This window comes from Canis lupus, chromosome X (genome assembly GCF_048164855.1).
Source record: "Canis lupus baileyi chromosome X, mCanLup2.hap1, whole genome shotgun sequence".
In the NCBI taxonomy this organism is placed as follows: Eukaryota; Metazoa; Chordata; class Mammalia; order Carnivora; family Canidae; genus Canis; species Canis lupus.
This window is the reverse complement of record NC_132876.1, coordinates 44,189,202-44,213,983: the sequence shown is the minus strand read 5'-3', so window position 1 is coordinate 44,213,983 and position 24,782 is coordinate 44,189,202. Positions and strand designations below refer to the sequence as shown.

Genomic DNA, 24,782 nt, shown 5'->3' with positions numbered 1-24,782 from the left:
CTGAACATATGAGAGTAGGTTAGTGTAATGATATTTGAGTGCTGGGGTATGTGTTTGTGAGTGTTCAAATGTAGGCTGAATTTATGGCCACGTGCAAGGATATTAGCATGTTTATATGAGCAAGTGTCACTGCTGTAAAATAGTTAATGTGAGTATATTTGGATGAGTGAAATGTTAGCATCTGAACATATAAGCACATGTGAGTGTATTTTCTTCTGTGAGTGAATCTTTGTGCTTTGTGAAGGAGGGAGCATGTTTGTGTGTTATCCCTTTAAGCATATTCCTGGTTATGAAGTGGTGATGTGTACATGGTAAGTGTCTGTGAGACTGGCAGCATCTGAGTTCATATGTTTGTGTCCCTGTGTGAATTTGAGGGTATGTTCACTTAAGTGAATGTTTAAGCATGTTTGTATGGAGTGCATTTATTAGTGTGAGAATGTATATTATGTCTACATATTTGAGTGTATTTGTGAGCATGTTCATGTGAATGAGTGAAGGTGTGAGTATATTTGTGTGAATGAGTGAATGTTATGAGCATGTGGTGTGCATGTATGACTGTATACACACGTGTAATTTGCCAGTATGTTCCTTTGAGTAAATTGTTAACATGTTAATATGAGTGAATGTGTGAGCATGTGCATATATGTGAGCATATACATTTGTGAACTTTTTCATGTTTTACAGTGTGTTATGTAATGATTTTTGAGTGCTGAAGTAAATGGGTATGTTCAAGTATATGGAATTTGGGAGCACATACATAAGTGTTAGCATGTTTGTATTAATGAATATTAATAACATGGGTTTTTGTGAGCTTGTTAATATGTGATTGTACTATACATGTAATGTAAATGTGTAAGTGAATCTTTGTGTGAATGTTTGAGTTCATGGTGAACGTGGTGTGCTTGGGTGAGAAACGTATTTCTGTTTGTGTGTTAATGTGCCTATGTAAGTGAATGGGTGAGAATGAGCACATAGTGTATATGACTGTGTCTCTAAGTATGAGTTTATGAGAATGTACATGTTAAGTCAGTGATTGTATGAGTGTGTCCATGTTTTTGAGTGTGCTAATGCATATAAGTAAGGGAATGTGTTCATGTTAGATATATGAGTGTGTCTTCTACATGAAAGAATTTGTGAATATGCATGATGGTGGTAGTATATGTACATGTGTCTACATGTGTACTAAAATTGAGCATGTCTGTGTTAGTGAATATGTGAGCATTAATTTGTGTTTTAGTGAAATTGTGAATGTGATCATGGGTGAGAATAGGTGAGTATGAGTGAACATGAGGATGTTTGTACATGTGAATATGTAAATATGATTGTAGGACTAGACATGCAATTTGTATAAATACTCACAGGTAAGAATGTCTATATATGCAAAAGATTTTGCAAATGTTTGTGTGTATAATTAAATGTGTTATTGTGTGAGTTTGTGATGTTAAGTATGCTCAAATGTGTGACTGAATATATAAGTATGTCCCTGTTTGTGTGTTTATATGCATGTGTGAGAGAAAATGTGATTGAGTAAATGTGAGCATATGTGAGTGTGTCCTGTGTGGGAATGAATTCGTGGGCATGTTTGTGTGAGTGAATGAACATGTGAGCATGAGGATGTGTGTCTATGTGTTAGTAAACCTGTAAGCATGTTGTGAGTGAATGTGGTTTCATCTTTAAGCTTGTTAATGTGTGTATTCATGTGAGTGTGCAAGCTTTTGTTAAGTATGAGTATGTTCATGTACAAGTGAACATATGAGCATGCTCCTTCTATACTCATGCTAATTTGTGTAAGTTAAAGTGTGAATATGTACATGTGAGTATAAATAAGTCTGTCTGATATGTGAGTGATATTTTATGAGCATGTTTATGTGAGTGAATGTCTCAGCATGTCTGTGAGAGGGTGCATGAAATTATATGCCTGTGTGACTATGTGAGTTAATATGTCACTGTGCATTGAGTAAAATGTTAACATGTTATTGCTAGTAACTGTGAGTACTTGCATGTATATTATCTACATGTGCTTGAGTAAATTCATAAGTTTGTGTGTTTGAGCACAAACAGATATATGACTGAATAGTAAACAAGTTTTTATAGTTAGTATGTTGATATGCACCTGTGACTGGATGTGTGAATATTTACAAGTGATTATATGTGAGTGTCTATGTATGTGAGTGAATTTTTTTTTGAAGCAGTTTCCACGCTAAGGCTTGAATTCACATGGGGCTTGAATTCATGACTCTGAGATCCAGACCTAAGCATATTGATATCAAGAGTCAGATGCTTAACTGACTGAGCCACCCAGGCACCCCATGTGACTGAATTTTTAAGCAGGTTTGTACGTGAATAAGTGTCTGTGAACATAAATTCAAGAATGCACATGCACATGAGTAAATGTATCAGTATTAATACATGTGAGTGACTAGTTGAATAACTTTGTGTATATATGCTTATATATATTATGCAAATATATATATATTTGGGTAAATTAGTGAATGTGTATTTCATGTGTGTAACCATGTTAATTTGAGTATATTTGAGTGAGTGAGTGAGTGAGTGAGTGAATGGACGAGGGAACATGTGCATGAGAGTGAATAAGTGTACCCATCAGTGTGAGTAAACCTCTGAGCATGATCATGTCAGTGAATAAATGTGTGGGTGCATGTAGGCAAGCACACCCATGCGTGATATTGATGTGTAGGCCTGTTCACAAATAAGTGTGTCAGTTTGTTTTTTTTTAAATCTTTTTTTTTTTTAATTTTTATTTATTTATGATAGTCACAGAGAGAGAGAGAGGCAGAGACACAGGCAGAGGGAGAAGCAGGCTCCATGCACCGGGAGCCTGATGTGGGATTCGATCCCGGGTCTCCAGGATCGCGCCCTGGGCCAAAGGCAGGCGCCAAACCGCTGCGCCACCCAGGGATCCCAAGTGTGTCAGTTTGAATATATTTGAGTGGTTAAGTAAATGTTTGTACCTGTTCATGCGTATGAATAAATTTGTGAATTTGTACATGGATGTAGGCATGTTAATTTGTGTTAATGTATAAGCATTCTTATTTGCATGAGATTGTTAATGTGAGTAAATATGTATGAATGAATATGTGAACATGTGCTTGGGAGTTTTTGTGTTCCTGTGTATTCCTTGCACTTTGAAATTGCAAGCTTCTTGATGAGTGTGAAAATGTTTACTTGCAAGTGAATGGGTGAACATTCCTGTCTGTGAGTGTGTTAATTTGCATGTGTGAGAGATTTCAGTGTCTTCAAATGTGCAGGATCTGTCCATGTGTGTAAGTGAGCATGTATTAGTGTGTCTTTAAGTTGGAATAAATTTGTGAACATTTGGGCATTTTTGTGTATGTGAGTGAATGTGTAAGTCTGTTTGTCTATGTGAGCATCTTAATGGAAAAACACATTCCTATGAATAAATGTGTGAATGTGTGTTTGGAAGTATGTTCTTTTGCAAGTGAATGTATGAGCATGCATGGGTTTGTGTGTTTGTGTGCACATGTGAGGGAATGTGTATATGTGACATGTATGACTGTGTCTTGTCTATGAGTGATATTATAATCATGTTCATGTGACTAAATGTGAGCCTATTTGAGTGAATACATGTGTAAACATATCATTTTATGTGTCACTGAGTATGCATTTGTAAGTATGTTTATATCTGAGTGACTATATGAGCAATTTTATCCATGAAAGCATTAATGTGTGATGTGCATTCATGTGAATGAATTTGTATGCAAGTGAAAGTGTGTCTAATATGTGAGGATAATCATTTCCATGAGTAAATGTGTGAGCATGTTCATGTAAGGAAGAAGGTTCTCTAGTAAGTCAATATGTGAGTATGTTTTTTTTAAAAAAATGTCTATTCACATCTTTTACTCATTTTTAGAGACCTTTTTTAAGTAGGCTCCATATCCAATGTGGGACTTCAACTCATGACCCTGAGATTAAGAGTTACATGTTCTATCAACTGAGCCATCCAGGTACCCAAATATGTCAGTATTCTTACATGTGTAAATACAATTGTACATGGTCAAGTTCTTAGGTGTGTGTTAATCAGCATCAACACATGAATATATGTGAATATGTCTATGTGTACGAGTAAATCTGTATGATGTTAAGAGTGAATAAATGTACAAGTATATCCTTAATTGAGGATGTTAATATGTGAGTGAATGTGTGAATATAGTCAAGTGTATGAGGGATTGTTTGTGTGTGAGTACATGTGTAAAGATGTTCATGTATGATTGAATGAGTGTGAGTTTGGGTAGCATGATAATGTAAGTTTATTTGTAGGTGAGTGAATATGTATTTTTCTGTTTGTGAGGTTAACATGTGTGTATTAGTGAATTTGTGGGTGTGCATTTAAGCAAATACAAGTGTGCCAGTGTGTAAGTGAACATGTGAGCAAACTCATGTGATTGAATGAATATGTGAGCACATGAGTGTGAGTGCTTATGAGTGGTTTATGAATATGCTGTGTGTGAATAAAATTGTGATCATGTTCATGAGTGAATAAATTGACATGAGAGTTTATAAACGTGTGTGAATGTATCTTATGAGCATGTTTGAGTCAATTTGTGGGCATCTTTGTGTATGTGAGCATATATGTGTATCAATAAATAGTGAATATATTTATATATGAGCATGTTATTATGCAAGTTTGTGAATATACTTATATGCAAATAATTTGAGGGTACCTATGTGTGTGAATGAATTTATAAGCATGTTTGTGTGAGTAAATGGATGAGTACGTGACCATGTTTAAGTATAGTCATATGTGTGAGTGAATTGATGTGTGTGAAAGAATGCATGAATAACTATTGATAGGATATTTAGCAAGTGAGTGATTAAGCACTATTATATATGTGAACATTCAAGTTTAAGAATATTCATGTAGTAAGTGCTTGTGTGTTCATGGTTATGAGCGAATTATGATCATGTGCATAGATCTTAGCAAGTTTCTGTGGGTAAGTTAATGTATAAGTAGGGTCATTTGTGTGAACTTGTCAGTACGTGTGAGGAATGTCTGAGAGTATGCATGTGAGTGTATGAGTGAATGTGTGAGCATGTTCTTGTGCGTGTTAATGTGTATTTATAAGTGTGAGGGTGTACATGTGAGCACGTATGAGGGAATGTGAGAGTGAGTACATGTATGTGAAATGTCCGTGGCACTGGAGAATTGTGTCTAGCATGGTTTGTGGCGGGGGGGGAAGTACTTGGAGGGTTCAGCTGCTAAGTAAAACTCTGGAATTTGGGGCCAAACCCAAGTACAGGAAACATTCTCCAGGGTCAGACAAGGGGAAGCCATCTGATTTTCTCACCAGGCTTCCTCTGCTGCTTTCTGTTCCTATAAGGGTGATTTTGTGTGGCTTGGTACAATTGCAGGTGGTATTAATAGAAGCATATAATGATACAAACAAGCTTGCATATTAGCCACCTTGCATTCAACACCTGGGTCAGATAAAATGGTATGGACTCAGCCCAAAGTGCCCACATATTTGTGTGCGATTATTCTCTAGATATTATTGTTGGATATGGATGGTTAGGGAAATAGCATCATTTTGATAAATGAGGTTATGGTGAAGCTTGGCCAGAGAGAGGTGTATGCTATGTGTACTAAAATCAGATTGGCATAACTAAGCCCAGAATGTGATTAAACTTGCCATCTTATGTATTGCTATGACTAAGGTAATATGCAGGTCTGGTCTGGTGAACAACTGCACGCTCTTCCTTGTTCAGATTGGCGTAATTGTTGTTTGAGTTCCCTGCCAGTAACAATTAGCACCACTGTGTTCCCATGTGCACGAGGTAAGCTTAGCAGATGCTCTTGGCAGTTTGGAAAAAGTTGTTAATTTAGCAATGCACTAAATTGGATTGTGGAGTGTGCGCATATAGGATTCTCACAGGTGGGCCAAATTATTTCTAAGTAGACATCAACTGTATTGTATATCTGGCCCAATTCTATACCTGTTTATCAGTGTTGGTGTATTTCACTGGGAGACTACCACCTGCTTCACTGCTTCCATTCTAGTGGAAATTTTTCTTGGACAGACATTTGTATAGCTTTAACAGCCTCAGAAGTAGCCTCCTGGGAAGTGGTCATGTGACTATACCAATAGCTTTCCTCCCAGGTTAGCTAGCTTTGCTGCTGGGCTTCTCATTACTTTCTCCCACAGGGTGTGATGTATATGCTTTCACAAGATCCCCCAGAAGAGTAACATTGGGTGTCAGTCTCCCTTAAATATTTCCCCAAGCCCTTGGTAATGATGACTTTGGTAGGCCTGGAAAATTTTGTAATGGTTGTAAACACGTAGTTGTCGATTTGGATAGAGAAAGTGCCACATAGAGAGTGATTAGATTTCTACATGGGATCAGATATATTTTTTCATAAGAAATGTCTTTGCTGTAACCACCCAAAGCTATGATTGTTTACTGTAGGCAGTCAGCCTTGAAGTTGTTGAAAGGCTTGCTCTCACTGAGCATAATGTCAATCTTGACATTGGCATTGTGAGATTAGGTTTAGGGAAGAATTCCCAAACTAGCTGCAGCCCCTGACATTTTAGGCATGCTTTGTCCCAGGTAATATTGTTGTATACATTTCCTTCTTTGTATATACTGATTAGCAACCAAGGAGAAAATCCTTGGTAAGGTGACCTTGGCCACCTGTTTAATGCAATTCTTTTCTGCCTCAATAAGTAATGCCTGCACTGGAAAGAGAGCAAGAGAGAGCAAGACAGAGTAAGAGAAAGCAAGAGAGGGCATTATAATAATAAGAAAAGTGATAAAAAAAATTGTGAAGGCATATATTTTTGGCAGGGTTTATATATGTCATTATTATCAAAGGTTGAGAGCTCTAATTTTATCTTTGTAATCCTTACAGTTTGTTGGTATTGGCTCTGGATTACTGCATTTTTAACCTGACTGCAACAATGACAAGTGTCCTGGTTATAATACCGGGAGCATATTATCTCTGGGCATTCCTTAAATGAGACTTGATAGGTAGTGGCCCATTGCTCTATTTGTTTGGTGGCACTAGTTAATAACAGTGGGTCTTGCCCAACTTGAAATAAAAGTAGGCCTACAGGGTTTAGGAGGCATCAATGAGTCATACAGTATGTAAGAGTCCAGCTGAGCCAGAATGGGTATTGCTAGTAACAGTAGATAGAGATAGGAGAAGGAGTGCTAGCCTCAGTGCTGGTGTCTGTGGTCATGTTAGTATGACTGACGAACCTAAATAGCCAACATCATGGTTCCCATTGTCCCAAGTCTGACATATGTAGTGTATCTCCCTGTGGTGTGTCTGGCATGTTGTTTCCAGAGAGACCTGATCAAAAGAAGTGTGTAGATTACCCAGGCTTGGGTGAACAACATATAATCAACATTGGTAAGGGTAGAAACTTCTCAGGTAAAGAGGGGGCACAGTAACAAAGAAGAGTAAAGCTTAAAGTCAGAGGTCGGGATCCCTGGGTGGCGCAGCGGTTTAGCGCCTGCCTTTGGCCCGGGGCACGATACTGTAGACCCAGGATCAAATCCCACGTCGGGCTCCCTGCATGGAGCCTGCTTCTCCCTCTGCCTGTGTCTCTGTCCCTCTCTCTCTCTCTCTCTCTGTGTGACTATCATGAATAAATAAATAAAATCTTTAAAAAAAAAAGTCAGAGGTCATCTGTGGCCAGAAGTAGGGGACCTGACTCTCCTCTAGGTATCGTTCAATTGGGAACCACCCCAATTGCTGTGATGTTAAATATGGTGTGATTATGTCACAGGAGCATGAATTTAATATAATTTGGACTATGAGCAGTATTTTTGAGCACTGCAAGGACCACTGGCCTCCAAGTTTTCTCAATAGGCCTTGATTTAAAATTCTATTATGGGGATGCCTGGTGGCTCAGTGGTTGAGCATCCGCCTTTGGCTCAGGGCGTGTTCCCAGGGTCCTGGGATCGAGTCCCACACTGGGCTCCCCGCGGGGAACCTGCTTCTCCCTCTGCCTGTCTTTACATCTCTCTGTATGTCTCTCATGAATAAATAAAATATTTAAAAAAAAAAAAGTCCATTATGTCTTTCTGCAATACCATGCTGTAGGATGAAAGGGTAGGTGAAAAGCCCCAAAATGTTGTTTTGTTAAGCCCATTGTTTGCTTGCTCTGCAGCAAAACAGGACTCCTAGTCTGGCTGTTTTACTTGTGGCAGTCCCAAAAGCTGTAAAACCTGTTCTGTTAACCCCTCGATAACATTAGCAGAGGTTGGTACCTTGCATGGGTAAACAAACAGAAGGCCTGGACATTTCAGCAAATTAACATCAGTGGAAAGGGATGTGGCTTCTTTCCACGGAGCTGTGATGCTCTAGTAGGGCTGGGCTTAGCTCAATCCAGTAGATATTATTTCCAACATACTAAAGAGGCCTCCAATGCTGATCCAAATTTACTGGGAGCTTTTTCTATCACACAAGGGCTGTGGTGAGAAAACAACTATTTTGGGTCACTATCTGGCCACTTTGGAGTATAACAACCCTGGTCACAACCAGAGTTGACATTTAAAGGCTAGAGCTTAGGGTTCCCACCACAAGCTCCCATTTGGCTTTTCCCAGGGCACCTTTTAAAATAACCGTTCAGAGTTGAGCCCACACAAAAAGTTGGTGACCTCTGCCCCAAGTATGTTACGAGGTGTTTGCTACCCTATTCTCGACCTTTTGCTTAATCTTGAACCTGGGACAGACGACTGCCCTTCCCCTGGTTAGTTTTGCTCCCCACCCTACCCCTGTCTCCTTTCTGGGATCTGTAAGTAATAAATCGCGCGACCTGACCTCCTTCTTCCTTCGTGCGAGTATATTGAAACCGTACCTTCAGTGGAAGATGACCTTTGGGCTTTCACTTTCCTTGAGCAGTGTGACTCTCAGACTCAAGTCAAAGATGTTTGTCACTGGAGTGGCAACTATTGGAAGTCTAGTGAGCCTTTATTCAAACTGAAGCCTTTGCTGGAAAGAGCCACCTACCTTACGGACTGAGATTCCTATAATGTCCTTGTGTTGGAAGGCCTGGAGCTGGTATATTAAATTAAGAATATGCAGTTTATGAGCTGCTGGACAAGGAGGCACAAGCCATCCACATGGGGTTGTCACTTATACAAGTGCCCGGGGAAAAGGCATTCATCCATTTGGTCAAGAGGCTCCCAGAAGTGCCTAAACCTTCTGATTGTAAGTTCTGTGCTCAGAGCATTAGTGGGAGAGCTGAAGGGATAGCCTCCTTTCATTTATCTAGGGTCTGCTCTTAATCACCCCCCCACCGCCGCCAAAAGTGGAAGACTTATGGATGATTCAGTAGGCAGGGGCCAGCAAATATCTGAGGCTACAAATGTGCTGGCACCAGAATCCAAACATTCTTACCATTCTTACAAAATTTTTGGCCTCCTTCACCAGTATGGGTAGTTGGAGCCCTATGAACTCTTCTTTTAGCAGATTGGTAAAACCAGTAGCCCAAGATTTTAACAGACTAGGAGGGGCCTTGTATCTTATGGGGGGCAACTGCTCATTCTCTCTCAGTGACATGTACACTTGGGGTTGGGAGAGCCTATGAGATAGTCTTGGCCAGGTCTAATGAGGAGGATGTCACTGATATAATGGGGAGTTCTGGGGTCTGGGAATGGGCAGGGAAGAAATCTAGGTCCTGTCTACAAATTCTGTATACAATCACAGGGCTATTGATGTACCCCACAGACAACTAGGGAAAGTTATACTGCTGATCTTCAAGGTGAAAGCAAACCATGATTTACTACTCTCCTATAAAATGTTTAACGAACAGGTGCTATTAGCCCAATCTGATTCCGAAGCACCTACCAATGTTATCTGGAATGTCATTCATTAAAATGATGTCGTGGAGCTACTCTAATCCAGGTAACAGCCTTGTGGTACTCATTATACAGACAGCATCCTCTCATTAATAGTGGCTTTAAGTGCAGGCCACATGGGGGAACTAAGTTAGCTATGACAAGCCATGATCCTTCAGTGCTTTGGCTTAGCCAGGACTGTGACATATTAACCGCACACATGGGGAGGGGAAAGTTAAATGCTTCCCACTGGCTAGTGCCCACAAGTAGCGTGGAAGCCTTAGACTTGTCTCATGAGGTTGCCTGCTCACTGAAGAAGTCTATTCCAATCATGAGAAAAGATATACTCTTGGAGAGGACAACCAGGTAAGAAGCTTTTTTAAGCAAAACTGAGCCAATTTTAATAGTTAAGCAGATAATTAACCCTTTAGTTAATCCTCTCAAGCTGGTCCTATTCTAGTGAGATCCCTTTAAAGTTTGAGTGCTTCCTGGAGTTAGGAGATTTTGGCACCTGTGTCTATCAAAGCCAGCCAGTATTGTTAATATTTTGGAGCCCAAACTATAGCTAATGTGGTAAAAGGCAACTGTCTGCTGGAAGGGACCTACTCTGACATCACCAGACCCTGATGTGCCACTCGCAGAGATCAGAGTAGGCAGGGAAGGCAGGGCTATCTCTGAAGGAGAAGCCTGCCCAGATTGCAATCTAATTCTAGTAAGTATTTTAACTGTTCCATGGATTTGTCAGAGATCATCTAATTTGGGATTCCCCTTGTCCCTTAGCAGCCAATACAACCTCTCTTGTTCATCTCAGGGCCCCACATTTAGAAGGGAGCTGGCTATAGGTGGTTTGTTTTGCCTAGGAAAGGGGAAGTCTCACTGTTGATAATAATTTTGATTTAGGCCAGGTAGGGTACTGTTTGCAGAATGAACAGGCCGCACTTGATTCTGAGTTTTTCTTTTATAAGTTTCTGTTAAATCCAGGGTGGCTATGTCCTCCTGAATTGTCTTAGCACTAAACCATCACTGCCCATAAAGAGAACTTACAGTTTTCAGGAGCACCCCTTCCCCTGAGAAACAACTAACTGGGTGGACGCAGGACTTAATTCAGCTGAGGCCATCTACTGCCTGTTAAGTTCATTTTAACATCCCCAGCTAATGGAGCATTCATCCATTTGGTCAAGAGGCTCCCAGAAGTGCCTAAAGTGAGGTCTAAAATAGGGTAGGCAGCATTCCAAGAAACAAAAATCCATAGGGGCTTTAGGCCTCATAATGACCCTGGGCAATCTCTCAAGTGAAAACATTATATATCAGGAGTCCAAAGTCTCCTCTGGGGTCATTCCCCACTTGTGCACTAGTAGTGTGGGATCTCTTAGTAGAGACACCATTTTTCCATTCCATATTATGGTGGTCAATTGTTTAATTTCAGCCCTTGCTAGGTGGAACTCAATTCCTACGAAGTAAGTTCTGTAGAGCCAGACAGCCCTTTTGCCATTTGGTTCTTGAGCTAGGTCCTTAAGGAGAGACTGGGTCTCAGGATAAATGAGACAATGTACTTCCTCCTCCAATCTAGAACTGACCTCACCTTTTTAGCCCTCCCCTTTTGTCTTTTCTGTTTTAATGACTTTTGTGTTAGTGGCAAAGCAGAGGGTAAACAATCCTCATTATTATAATGATGCTATTGTGCTGTCTCTTCTTGTAGAGGGCACCAGTCCTCTTTCTCAGGGTCCTCCCATCTGTCTCAACCTCCCAGGGAATGAAAACTCTAACCTTCTCTCTAGGTGGTGGTCTGGGGGAAAGCAATCATGAACAGAGCCTAACACGTGTCTCACGGTTTGGAACACGGAGTTAGTAGGACAGCCACATACTTTGGAGCCCTGGGAGGAGCTGGAATATAAACTTTCTTGCATTTAGTCACTTTAAGTGATGCTTTATCTGGCTCAGCTCAGGGATTAGGTCTCCCTATCCTTCAGGTGAGTAACTAGAATGATACCATGTGCAACAAATCTGAATGAGACATCAGCACAGGCAGGCTACCTGTTTACAAACGTGTCCAAAGAGACCAGCCTCAGCCTAACATCTTATTGAATCCTTTATCTGCCACAGTGGTCCCCAGGGACAAGGGTGTCCTCTCATCTCAGAGTACCCCAAATCACCAGGCCAGCTGCAGGGAGCTTCTCCTGCTGAAGACTCTTATGGGGTTAGAGGGAGCCCACTGTCAGTCCAGAGGCATACACTCCTCTCATTTTCCTCTTGAAACCAACAGGTCTTGCAGCATCCAGTTCCTGCCTACTGAAGGGCCCAGGTGGGCCAGTTCCTTAGGGAACTCAGTGCCTCCAACCCCAAAAGTCAGTTGTAATGACATAGGTTGGCTCAAATGCTGGTGCTACTGCCTGGTTAGGCTAAAAGAAAGTCACACACAAGGAGAGACCACAGAAAATATAGAATAATACAGCAAAGAAAAATCTCATGCCAAACTGACATGGAGGCATTCCAAATTTCGAGTCTCAACCAGTTAAGGCGGTCCAGGATCATTTTGCCACCTAACTGTCCTACTGACTCGTGGACCTTATATTGATTTCCTAACCATCCCCCAAATCCTCCCCTATCCCTACCACCACTAGTAACAAGTGCTAGGGATTTGGAGGTCAATCTCAGAAAAAGATATGACCAAAAGTTGGCAGTAGTACAAGATGACCTTTTCTTTTGGAGGAAGAATTCACAGGTGTGCATGTGGGTGGGGAGGAGAGTCTCTTAGAACAGGAGACCTTCCAGAGGATGCCATGTGGGAGCTACCTCTAAAAAGGAGAGGAAGGCAAGGGAATTCCCAGGAAAGAACAAGATCAGAGTAGGGACTTATGTGTCTAGGCAACGCAATTGAGCAATATGAGGAGTCTGAGGATCAGAGAATGCTGAAGGGCAGCACTGGCTTGATGTCTTTTATAGCTACAGGATTTATCTTATCTATGGCTAGCAGATGTTGGGTGCAGTTTTGCATTCTCATGCTCACAAACATACACTCACATTCACTTACACATCCATATTAACATGCTCACATGTTCACTAGAATACACATTTCCTCACACTCATCACAATTTACACATTCATTCACACAGGTACACTCATATGCATATTCTCATGTATTCCTCACAAAAATACACTCACACATTAACCAGCTCTGGACACAGTTATACATTCATTCACATAGGCTTTGTGTGCAAAGCAGGCAAGCTCTAAATGGCTAAACATCTACTTACTTGGGATATATTGAAAACAATTTCACGTGCAAAAACTTGAGATTGGTGCTGGCTGGCCTTTGAGTTCATGGGTTCTAAACTGTGAAAAAATAATCGACATAGGGCTGATAAACAGAGGTCACCTTTGGCTCCTTTATATAACAATGTCCACATTGGAGTGAATATGTAAGCCTGTTCAAATACAAGTGTGTTAATACGAGTATATTTATGTGATTAGGTAACTGTGCATGTCATGAGTATGAGTGAATAGGTGACCATGTGCAAGGATACTAGTGTATTTGTGTGTATGTGAGTGAACTTATAAGTATGCTCATTTGTATGGTATTTTAAAAATATTAGTATATTTGAATCAATGAATTTGTGAGCATTTGTATATATATGTGAATGACTGTGTGAGCTTCCTCATGAACGTGAGCATGTCTTTGTGTCAATAAATGTGTGGGCACATTCCTATTTGTGAGTGTGTTCATGCACATGTATAAGTGAATGTGTGTGCATGTAAGCATCTGTGAGTGTGACTGTCACTGAATTTGTGAATGCATTCAACTGAGTGAATGTGTGAGCAAGTTTTGGAGAGTGGTGAGTGAGTGTGTGACCAGGTTTGTGCAAGTGAAGATGACTGTGCATAAATAAGCATATGTGTGTGGGAGTAAATGTGGAAACCTAATCAAGTATGAGTTTGCATGTTTAAGTGAGTAGGACTATTCAAATGTATAAGTGGTTTTGTAAGCCTGTGCCTAAATGTTAGCATAGTCATGTGTGTGAGTAAATGTGTTTATGTGAACATGTTAAAGTTTGAATATATTTCTGTGAGTTAATGTGTGAGCATGGGCTCATGAGTATATGTTAGCATATCTATGCGTGTGAGTAAATGTGTGAGCTTTGTGGTATGTGCAAACTCATTTGTGAGAACATAGGAGCTTGATACTGTTGTGTGTTAACATGTGTAAGTTAGGAAATGTGTGAGTACATAACTGTGAACCTATGTGAGTGCATCTACGTGAGTGCTGTTTGAATGAATGCATGTGTAAGCATGTTTTGTTTGAATGAATGCATGTGTAAGCATGCCTGTGTGAATGAATATAACTGTCCACTTGTGTGAGCTTGTTAATGTGTGAGTGTATTTTTGTGAGGAATATATGAGAATATGCATGTGTCTGTATCTGTGTGAATGTGGAAGCTCTGTGATGTGTGAGCAAATGTGTATTCGAGTGAATGTGTGGGCATGTTAACATGTATATGTAAGTGAATGTGAGTGTATACTTGTGACCATGAGTGTATGTGAATTTGTAAGCATGTTCACGTGTGAGTGAATGTGAACCTTTGAGTAAATGTATGAGCATGACTATGAGTGTGTCTATGCAAGGAAATCTGTAAACAAGTCTGTATAAGTCTGTGAATACGTTTTAATGTTAGGGAATTTTTTAGTGTGTTTGTGATGAATATACTTGTGAATGTGAGTGAATTGTGACCAGTGTTTGTATATGTGAGCATGTTAGTGTGTGAATGTGTGCAAATAAATTATATGTACAGGTGTCTATGTGAGGAATTTGCGACCATGTTTGTGTCTGTGTGGTTGAATGTCTGTGCATGTGAGTGTGTGAAAATCTTAAGGATGAGTATGTTCATGCCTATCAGTAAATGTGTGAGTGACACAGGATACATGAGGCGTATCTGGGTGTGTGAGTGAATTTATAAATATGTTAATTTGCATATATATGTGTGTTCAAATGAATGTATGTGTGTGTGTCTATTAAGGGGAGTAAATCTGTTGGCATGTTCACGTTACCAAACGTGTAATTGTGTGGATATGTGTGAGCATGTCTGTGTGTGAGTGAATTGAGCCTGTTCATGTGAGAGTGTTAAAGTCAATTTGTGTTTGTGTTCATGTATATCAGTTAATTTGTAAGAGACAGTATGACATTAGCATGCTTATCTGTGAGGATGTAACCATGTTCATTCATGTGAGCTAGTTAATGTGTAGATTTCTGTGAGTACATGAGTGTGTGTATGTGAAAATATCTTTGTGAATGTTGATCATGTCCATATACATAAATGTGTTAATGAGTGTATATGTGAGAATGTGGGACGGTTTCTTGTATGTATATGTGAATATGCTCATGTTTGTGTGCAAGTGATTTTGAGTATACATTTGAATATGCTCATGTGTTTGAATGTGTAAGCATAAGTGTGTATTCATGTGTGAGTATGAGGGAATGTGTGCTTTGTATTTATATGTTTGAGTGAATGTGAAAAAATATTTGTATCTGAGTAAATGCATGAGGATGTAGATACATGTGTATATTATTGAAATGCATGTTGAGTAAATATAGGAGCCTATGTATGTAAGTTAATGAATATCAAACATGTTTGGTGGGCAGGTTAATGTGTAGGTTTTTTGGTGTGAGTGAATGTGAGCATGTTTGCGTGTGACTTGATGTGTGTTCATTTGTGTGGAAGTAATACTGTGTGTTAATGTGTAAGTCTGAGGGTGACAGGCACTAAGGGGGACACTTGACAGGATGAGCACTGGGTGTTATGCTATATGTTGGCAAATTGAACCCCAATAAAAAAATGTATAAGTTTGAATGAATGTGAATTTGTGAGTATATGTAGGTTTTTGCATGATTGTGTGAGTGAATATGATCCTGTCTGTATGTGAATATGTGTTCATATTCATATGTGTGAGTGTGTATTGGGGGTAAGTAAATGTGTTAATGCATGTGTGTATGTTTATGAGCATGTCAGCTACATGACTGTAAACTTATTCATGCATGTGTAATTGTGTGAGTGCATGTGAGCATGTCTGTGTGTGTGAATGTGGGTGAATGTTGGGAGTAAGTGTGTGTAATTGTGTCCATGTGTGAGTAAATGTATGAGAATGTGTGTATGTATGAATGTGAGTGAAAATGGCAGTGTGCTATTATGAGTGAGATACTGTGTGAACATATTTGTGTATCTAGAAAAGTTAGTTTGTGAGTGAATGAACATACTCATGTACATGAACATATGTGAATGAAAGTGTGAACATGTTCATGTTTTGAACATGTTAATATGCAAGTTTGAGTGAAAGTTTGTTTCTGTATGAATGAATGATTTTTTTGTTCATGTCTATGAGTGAATTTGTGAGCATGTGCATGAATGTGAGCATGTTCGTGTGTGAGTTCATACATGAGCAAGTTGGCATGTGTTTGTATGTTAATGTATGAGTATTTTTCCTGTCTGTAATTGAATGCATAAGCAAGTTCATGTACATGAGCATGAAAATGTACAATTTTAACTGAAGTTGTAAGTGTATGAGTGTGTCTACCTGTGTGAGTTAATTTTTGCGCAAGTTCATGTGAGTGAATGTATGAATATGTTTGTGATCATGTTAATGTCTTAGTGTATGCATGAATGTGAGCATTTTATGTGAGAATGTGTGTACATTTATAGGAATATTTTCCTTTGTATAGTAAATTCATGAGGTTTTTGTATGACTATGTGAATAGTGTGAATATGCTCATTAAGCAAATGTGTGAACATGGGTACACATGTAAGCAAACACGTAACTATATATGTCACTGTATTATAATGTGTTAATGTGCATGCTGATTTGGGTTCATGTATATGACTAAATATGGGACTGCATTCACATGTGAATATATAAACACACATGAGTAAATATAGAAGCAAGTCTGTGTGTTGGAACATGTGCGTGTCAGTGAAAATGTTAACATTTGCATACATGTATGAGAATATCCTGTGATTGTAATGATTGTATCTATATGTGAGTTCATGTGGCAATGTGCTCAGAAATGTGACTAAATGCATGAGTATGTCCACATGGGAGTGATTAAGAATATTTGTATGACTGTCCACATGCAAGTGTGAATGAATATATAATTTTATGTGTTTGTGTTTAAAGAATGTATCAGTGTGTTCCTGTGTCTGTGAGGGAATATCAGAGCATGAGTGTGTGCACATTTGTGTGCAAGTGTCTGTGTTTGTGTTATGTCATTGTGTCTGAGTGTGAGCATATTCTTGTGTGTGACTGAATAAACATGCTTATTCATATAAGTATGTATGAATATGTGAACTTTTTCATGTGTGAACTTGTTCATATATGATTTGTGAATATAGACATGTGTGACCACATTTGTTTCAGTGAACATAAAGTCTGTCCAACTGTGTGAGCATTTTCGTGTGAGTGACTGTGAGTGTATGGGTCTGTGTGTAAATGTACTAGCATGATCATATGTGAGAAACATGTGAGCATGTTAATGTGAAAATGTAAGAGCATTGCACAAGTGTGCATCAACGAATGTGTAAACACATGAGTATGTTCGTGTGAGTGAGTAAGAATGCCTGTGTGTGTTATTTTAATGTGCAAGCGTAACTGGATGTATCAGCCTATGTTTGAGTAGGTTCCTTCCTCCTGGAGCTTTTTTTTAGTTCCCTATTTTCACTGGTGGGATTCAAATATGATCATGGATTTAAAAGTATACAGTGAATGGTAAGGTGCCGTGCATGAATAAATTTTTCTTCTCTATTGGCACAAAGCTGCCTATAACTAGCTCTATAGCAATGCCACATTATGCTCTATGCATTACATCACACTGCTGCTATGGAAATATGCACAACCATTGTGATTCAGCCTGCTGGCTTCACTGTAGGCTGATGGCCCAGAAGCTGAGCAGAAAAGAGAGAAATGTGTTACTCCAAGCCCTGTGCTTCCAAAAGCAAAGTGCTATTGGAAATAATTGTCTGGATGACAATGGAGAAGTAAATGGGCCTCTGAGATGAGGTACGGCCCAGACTCTAGCATTTAAGGCTATTGTGAACAAGTCTCAGCAAAGTGCTGTGTAGTAACAGGGGTTTATATAGATGCAGATTTTTTATCACAGCCTTTCAGGCCCTCCCCCCAACACCCCCAAGTGCCTTTGGAGGATGGAAGCAGCATTATGCATTTAATGAAGTGAACAGGGCCAGGCAGCCAGGGCCCCTCAGTAATCCCAGGGTCATACAACTCATTCTATTCAGTGCCATGTAGGCAATTCTATCCCTTCTGGTGGGATTCTGGTGGCAATTCTATCCCTTCTGGAGACCCTAAAAGGCCAGCATAGAGCTTTATCCAAGGGCTCCCAGCTAAAAGAGCAAGGGGGAGCTGAAATGCAGTCCACATTTACCTTACCAAGCCATGTGCCCTGGCACAGAGCATCAGTCCAGAAAAAGGAAAACTTTTTCTACTTCAACTACCCAAAAAGTCCACCTTATGTGCTAGCAGTGATCAGTACAGGAACTTAGCTAAAGTGTCCCCACATCTCTAAAAGGATCACTGAAAGAGAAGTGTTATGGACTACATATTTGTGTGCCCTCCAACATTCCTATGTTGAAGGCCTAACCCCCAACAGGATCGTATTTGGAGGTAGAGCCTGTAAGAGATCATTAGGCCTTAATGAGGCCATGAGGGTGGGCTTCCCATGATGGGAATTGTGCCTATAGAAGATGAAAAAGAAACATGAGAACTCTTTCTTCCTCCACCATGTACACACACAGCAAGAAGGCAGCAGTCTGCAAGGTAGGATGAAAGCTCTAACTCAGAACCAAATTAGCCAGCATCTTGATCTTGGATATCTCAAACTCCAAAAGTATAAGAAATGTCTTGTCGTTGCCCCCCAGTCTACAGTATTTGTTATAGTAGCCAGAACTAAGACAGGGCATCCCCAGCTAAAGCGCCTCAAACCCATCTTCAGAGTGATGGCCTCAGCCCCATATCCCTTCACTGTCCTCCCTGATGAGCTCAGGGAGGCAAGAAAGGTGGCAGGTGTAACCACTCAAAGAACAGATGAACAAAGGAGTGATAATAAGGTCTCATTTGTACCTTCACTTCACAATATGGCGGTGCCCATGTCATGCCAGGAGCTGGGCTGTGTGAAGCCCTTAGGGAGCTGCTGTTCACAACACGTGGCTTCCAGTCTCTTGCTTGGAGGGAAGCAGCTTTGTTAGCTTTCCCTAGCGCCTGCTCCTCCTCCTCTTCTCAACGCTCCTTCCTTATTAAGGAAGTAACAAAGCTCCTATTTAAAACTAAGCATGTCCCAGTACTAACACCTCTGCTTATGGACTTGTGGAGAAAGACAAATGCATTAATCCCTGAAAATCTACCTCAATGCAGACGCAAAGAGAGATTTGACTCTGAGTCTATTGGGAGGTCTCATAGGGAGATCTAGGGATCCCTAAACACTGAAGCCCTCAGCCTAATTTCCTTGAAGCCTGGCTTGATAAGAGGAACAGGTGTGAGGGAAGGTGGCTCTCATGGGGGTAGGTGCTACTGCCTGGATCCTGCTTGCCACTGATGACCTCATGGACATGGAGATGGGCTTGGGCTCAACCTGCCTTTGAAGCAGGTGATGGTTTTGAATGGGTTTTAAGGGCTATTGATACATCAACTACTATTTATCACTGGGAAGCATTTTCCTTCTTATCCTCACTATTCTTCTGTACCCTCATCCCTCTTTGTTTCCATTCTAGTTTCTCTGCTCATCTCTGTCCAGTGTCAGCTTTCCTCTTGCTGTATCTTTCCTCCTTGGATTACATGCATTTCAAAATGTAATCTAGTATGTTCACTCCTTGATTCTGGGAGTCTTACTCTCTTCTAGAATCAAGATGTAAATATCTACCCAGGCCCTCTTTTCTTCCAGTGAAACACTCCCCTCAGCAACTTTAACCTTGCCTTGTAGGTACTTACAAATAGGCCATTAGCAGGTGTTCACCTTCCTCTTCTCCTGCTCCCCTGAGCTGAGCTCTCTCCCTAGAGCATGCTAAGGTCGCTGACCAGGTCAAGGGAGTCTATCTCCTTGGAGGAACACCTTGCGCCATCATGTTAGGCTTTGTTCTCTGCTTCCTCCATCCCTGCTGCCCACTCCATTGCATCTGAAGTTGCCTCATCTACTGGCCTCCCCACTCCCCACATACATATACAATAGCCGAAGGCCTAGGGCCTGCAGTGTCCCCTTCTGTCTAAAAAAGGTCTTGCATTGTTCTTGCACTTTCCCCCTTCATTTACTGTTTGACCAAATCAGGCAAGGATCCACCTTTTCTCCCATGCCCCAGGCCTGCATGCTGAGAAAGCTTAATATAACCCACCCCCTACCTCCCACCCCCACTGCCACTTAGGCATTGGGTGGTAAACAGATCAGAGTCTATTTGAAGGTGGGGTGCCTCGGAGATAATGCAGACTATCCACACCTGAAAATCCCCAGAGGTTGGCCCTGGATGCCTGCTGATATATAACTACCTTACCTTAAAACAGAAGAAGAATGTGCATGGTAAGAAATGCTCATTGGTTAGCTTTAGCTAAAATGCAAGAGAACAAGGAAAGAAAGAAATGTGGTAGCTACTCCCTGGACACCCACCACTGTTTGGTCCAGTTGATCCAAACATCGGTATCATGCAAGAGGGAGCTGGCTGTGCTCTAAAACCTGAATTCGCATATACCCAGCCCTCCCTCCCTCAAGAGTTTTGTCCTCCTCCCTAGGGAATCCACCTAGGAGAGGCACTGCTATCCTTATAGGGTAAAGTTGTTGAAAGAGCTTGCCTTCTGTCCTCTCCACTCCAGGTTCCAGGGAGCAATGGAGCCGAGGGTAATCAATCAAGTGACCCACCTCCAAAGTTCAGGGCCTATGGCAACGGCCTTGGTTTTCAAGGTAGCTCCCATGCCAAACATAGGAGCCCTACTAATCTATCTTTTAGGTGCCAAATCCTCACAATTATGGGTTCTTTAGGGTTGAGACAATGAGCACTCAAAAAAGCTCTAACTTATTTGCGCAAATGTGAACCCTTGGCATTAATCCTTTAGAATCGGCATCTAGTTCATACTCCTATAGAACCTCTATTGAATGTACCCTTTCTTTTGTCGGTCATTGGTTCAGGTTTCCTGGGTGTCCCCTGGGCCAGAGAACATTCCTCCTGTTCTGTGGATATGGGATAGGTTTTCTGTCACCACTCATGGGCTTCTTGGGAGTTTGTGCTTCAGCTTCATTGTGATTTCTCATCTATATTCTCAAGGTTTGAGTGCTAGACCAAAGAGTTTGAATTTTATGTGAAAGTTAAAGAAAGCCATCCAAAACTCCTACAGAAATCAGGCTAGATTCATAAAGATCATACTGACGATAGTGTGTTGAATGGAGAGGAGGGGCAAGCACTGGCATTGGGGAGACCAGAGGTTGGGAAGAAATTGTTGCAATAATTCAGCAGCAAGATTCCCAAGGCCTGATCTTGGGGGCCCATAATCTATGGAGAGATGAGATGTTTTTTAGAGGTAAAGCCAATAAAACTTGGTGAGAGTTGAAGGCTTAGGGGACAGAGAGACAAGCACTTGCAGCCTAGACAGGCAAAGCAGACTAGATAGAGAAGGTCATGTGCTCAGTTTTTAACAAACTGAGTAGGGTGAGTGCCCAGGGTGCAAAGAATGTGTGTTCAAGTGCCCTCCCCATAGAGCATGACAGAAAATTCCAGCTAGAAAAGCATAGGGCCCTATGGCCTACACACTTATTTCTGTGGGTAGTGCTCCTCTAGGTCACACTAGGGAATGCACCTCAGCTATGATACCCTCACTAGGAAGTGTGGAGAGAGCAGAAGGCCTTCTGTACATGAAGCCAGAGAAGTGGGAGGAACTCCAAGGTCAGAGCAAAAGGCTTGAAGATTGGCATCCCAAAAGTGCTCCACTGCAGGTCAAGAAAGTGGGATCTAGAGAGGCAGAAGTGTAGAGCCTGAAGGCATGCCACTGGTCAGCTTACTTGGTAGGACTGGTTTGCTGTACCTCAGCCCTAGTCAACCTAATGCACAAATCTCAATTGTGTATAAGTGGCTTACCTCCAAAATTTGGACTCAGATGAACATCCTATCGTGTCAGCATCCTGTCCCAAAACTTCTGAACCAACTTCATTTGTAGTTTTTGCTGAAACAGAGAAGTCACTGGTTATCAGTAAATGCCACATTGTTTATCAGACAACCAACAGCAGAGGTTGCCCCAGTTGCAAATTTTCCAGGGCCTTCCCCTTCTCCTGTACACATGCCAACATGTATAGTCCTATGTGTACACACCCTCTCTCCCACCCACCTCTCTTCCCACAGTGGGTTAGCCAGAAGTCACATAGCAATAAGGTGGACTTCTCCTTCTTCCCCTCAGCTTTTATTCACAAGGTGGGACACAAATACCCTCCAGTTCCATCCATGTCGAAGCAAATGGTGGGTATTTGTCGTTTCTAATGGCTGAGTAATATTCCATTGTATATATAGACCATATCTTCTTTATCCATTCATCGTTTTTGATGGACACTGAGGCTCCTTCCACAGTTTGGCTATTATGGACATTGCTGCTATAAACATCGGGGTGCAGGTGTCCCGACGTTTCATAACATCTGTATCTTTGGGGTAAATCCCCACAATCTTGCTCTTGTACACCTGTTTTTAGGGTATACAGCATATGACCTGAAGAACCTTTTGATTCCCACCAAACAAAGCCATTTCAGATTATTGGGCCTCAGGGCTGTCTTCTCATTCATTCTGGGCCTGGTATGTCTCTCACTAATCATGTGCATCCTGCCTGGAGATATCTTGGGTGAGTACGAGTAAGTACCTAGCTGTAGCCCTGCAGAAAACTGGAGTGATATTGATTTATAAGAAATATATATTTGATCATCTGAAAGACGATGACCAAATATATATTTCTTATATATATATCTTGTCTTCCTCCTCAGTTCCTGGCTCACAGATCCCAAAACTCTTGCAATTTCCTAAGTGTTGAGACTGATAGAGGTGTCTCTCATTATGTGAATGAGGTGACTTTGGGAAGTACCTAAAGACAGGGGCTATTTTTTTTCATTTTTTATTTTTTTCACATGTCATTTCTTAGTTTGCATATTTGTGTTTTTTTAATTTTTTATTGGAGTTCGATTTGCCAACATACACCATAACACCCAATGCTCATCCCGCCAAGTGCCCCCTGCCAGTGCCCATCACCCAGTCACCCCAACCCCTCAACCACCTCCCCTTCCACCACCCCTTGTTCATTTCCCAGAGTTAGGTAAGACACGGGCTATTTACCAGGAGAACCAACCATGTGATTAGAGGGCTGAAACTTCCAGTCCCACTCCCCTGACCTCTCCCCTGAGGGGAAAAAGGCTGGTGATTGAATCAACAGCCACTGGCCAATGATTCACACCTATACAATGAAGCTGCCATAAAACCCCAAAAGGACAGGGTTTGAGAGTTTCTGGGTTGGTGAGCATGTGGAGATTTGGAGAGAGTAGAGTGCATGCAGAGGGCGTGGAATCTTTGCTACCCTTTCCCCATGCATCTCTTTCCTTTAGCTGTTCCTGAGTTATATCCTTTTATATCTAGTAAGTAAAATGTTTCTCTGAGTTCTGTGAACCTCTCTAGCAAATGAATCAAACCCTAGGAGATGGCAGTGGTAATGTCTCCATTATAGGCAATCAGTTAGGAGTGCAGGTAACAACCTGGACTTGCAACTGGCACCTGGTGTGGAGGGAGGGCAGTCTTGTGGGACTGAACACTTCACTTCAGTAATCTCATGCAGTATCCAGGTAGACTGGTGTCAGAATTGAGTTGAACTCTCAGACACCCTGCTGGCATCCAAGAATTGCCTGTTAAAATGGTGGGGGTAGGGAGGAACCATCCTGGATGTTGGGATTGGGCCCAAGAACCTTATTTACCTGGCCTTTCCAAAGGGTTCTGAGATGTTCACCCAAGGCACCTGAGACCTTCAATGAGGCCATTTCTCTCTCCCCGCAAAAGGGGCTTGTGAAAGAGAATAGGCCCTGAGCATCACTATGACACGGGATCCTTCACATGTTGGCCAAGGAACATCAGTGCCTACAAATATGTGGGGGGGTGTTGAGGGGGTGGCTCACTAGCACACTCTGGTATATGAGATTGTGGACAATGCAGAGCTGCTGTCTGGAAACTTGCCTGAATACCATTTCTTCCCCATGGTTACATGTTCATTTCTGGTTTGCCATTTAAAACCTTATTCCAGATTATCTTCAGTCACAAAATTACGTTTTGCAATATTCCAAAGTATGTGCATGAATTCTTCCTGAATTGAAGCAATGTATTCCCACCTGTTTCTTTTTTAAAAAAGATTTTATTTATTTATTCATGAGAGACACAGAGAGAGAGAGAGAGAAGCAGAGACACAGGCAGAGGGAGAAGCAGGCTCCATGCAGGGAGCCCAATGTGGGACTCGATCTCGGGTGTCCAGGATCAGGACCTGGGCCGAAGGCAGGCGCCAAACCACTGAGCCACCCGGGCTACCCTTCCAACCTGTTTCTAATTATATGTTACCCATGTGCCAGTGCTCAGGGTCTTGTGACTACAACAAATACATATTTCTGTATGGTCTGCATGCAATAGTTGACTATTTAACAACTCTTCAGACCTAAACTTAAATCAAACAGACAAAACACCTGTATCTTCAAAAGTTTCACAAGAGTAAGTACAAAACTATACCCATCTCAGGCCACATGAATGTACTTCCATAGATTACACCCTCTGGGCTCCAATGAAGCAGAGTCAATAATTTCCACTGCTAGCATTAAATAGGGTCCCCAGGCTTTCAATACAGACACACACACACACACACACACACACAACTGAAAGTGGGCTAAAATCTGTACTCAAATAGGTATTTCTCACATCTAT

At 41.2% G+C, this 24,782-nt stretch overlaps 1 long non-coding RNA gene across 1 annotated transcript in view; it reads right to left on the bottom strand.

Annotated features, from left to right (window-relative positions):
- The window catches only part of LOC140627493 (uncharacterized), a 172,016-nt gene that overhangs the window by 128,675 nt on the left and 18,559 nt on the right, over positions 1–24,782 (bottom strand). Inside the window, exon 2 of the long non-coding RNA XR_012026208.1 lies at positions 21,933–22,017. This is a non-coding gene — a long non-coding RNA (uncharacterized lncRNA). The remainder of the gene's footprint in view (positions 1–21,932; positions 22,018–24,782) is intronic.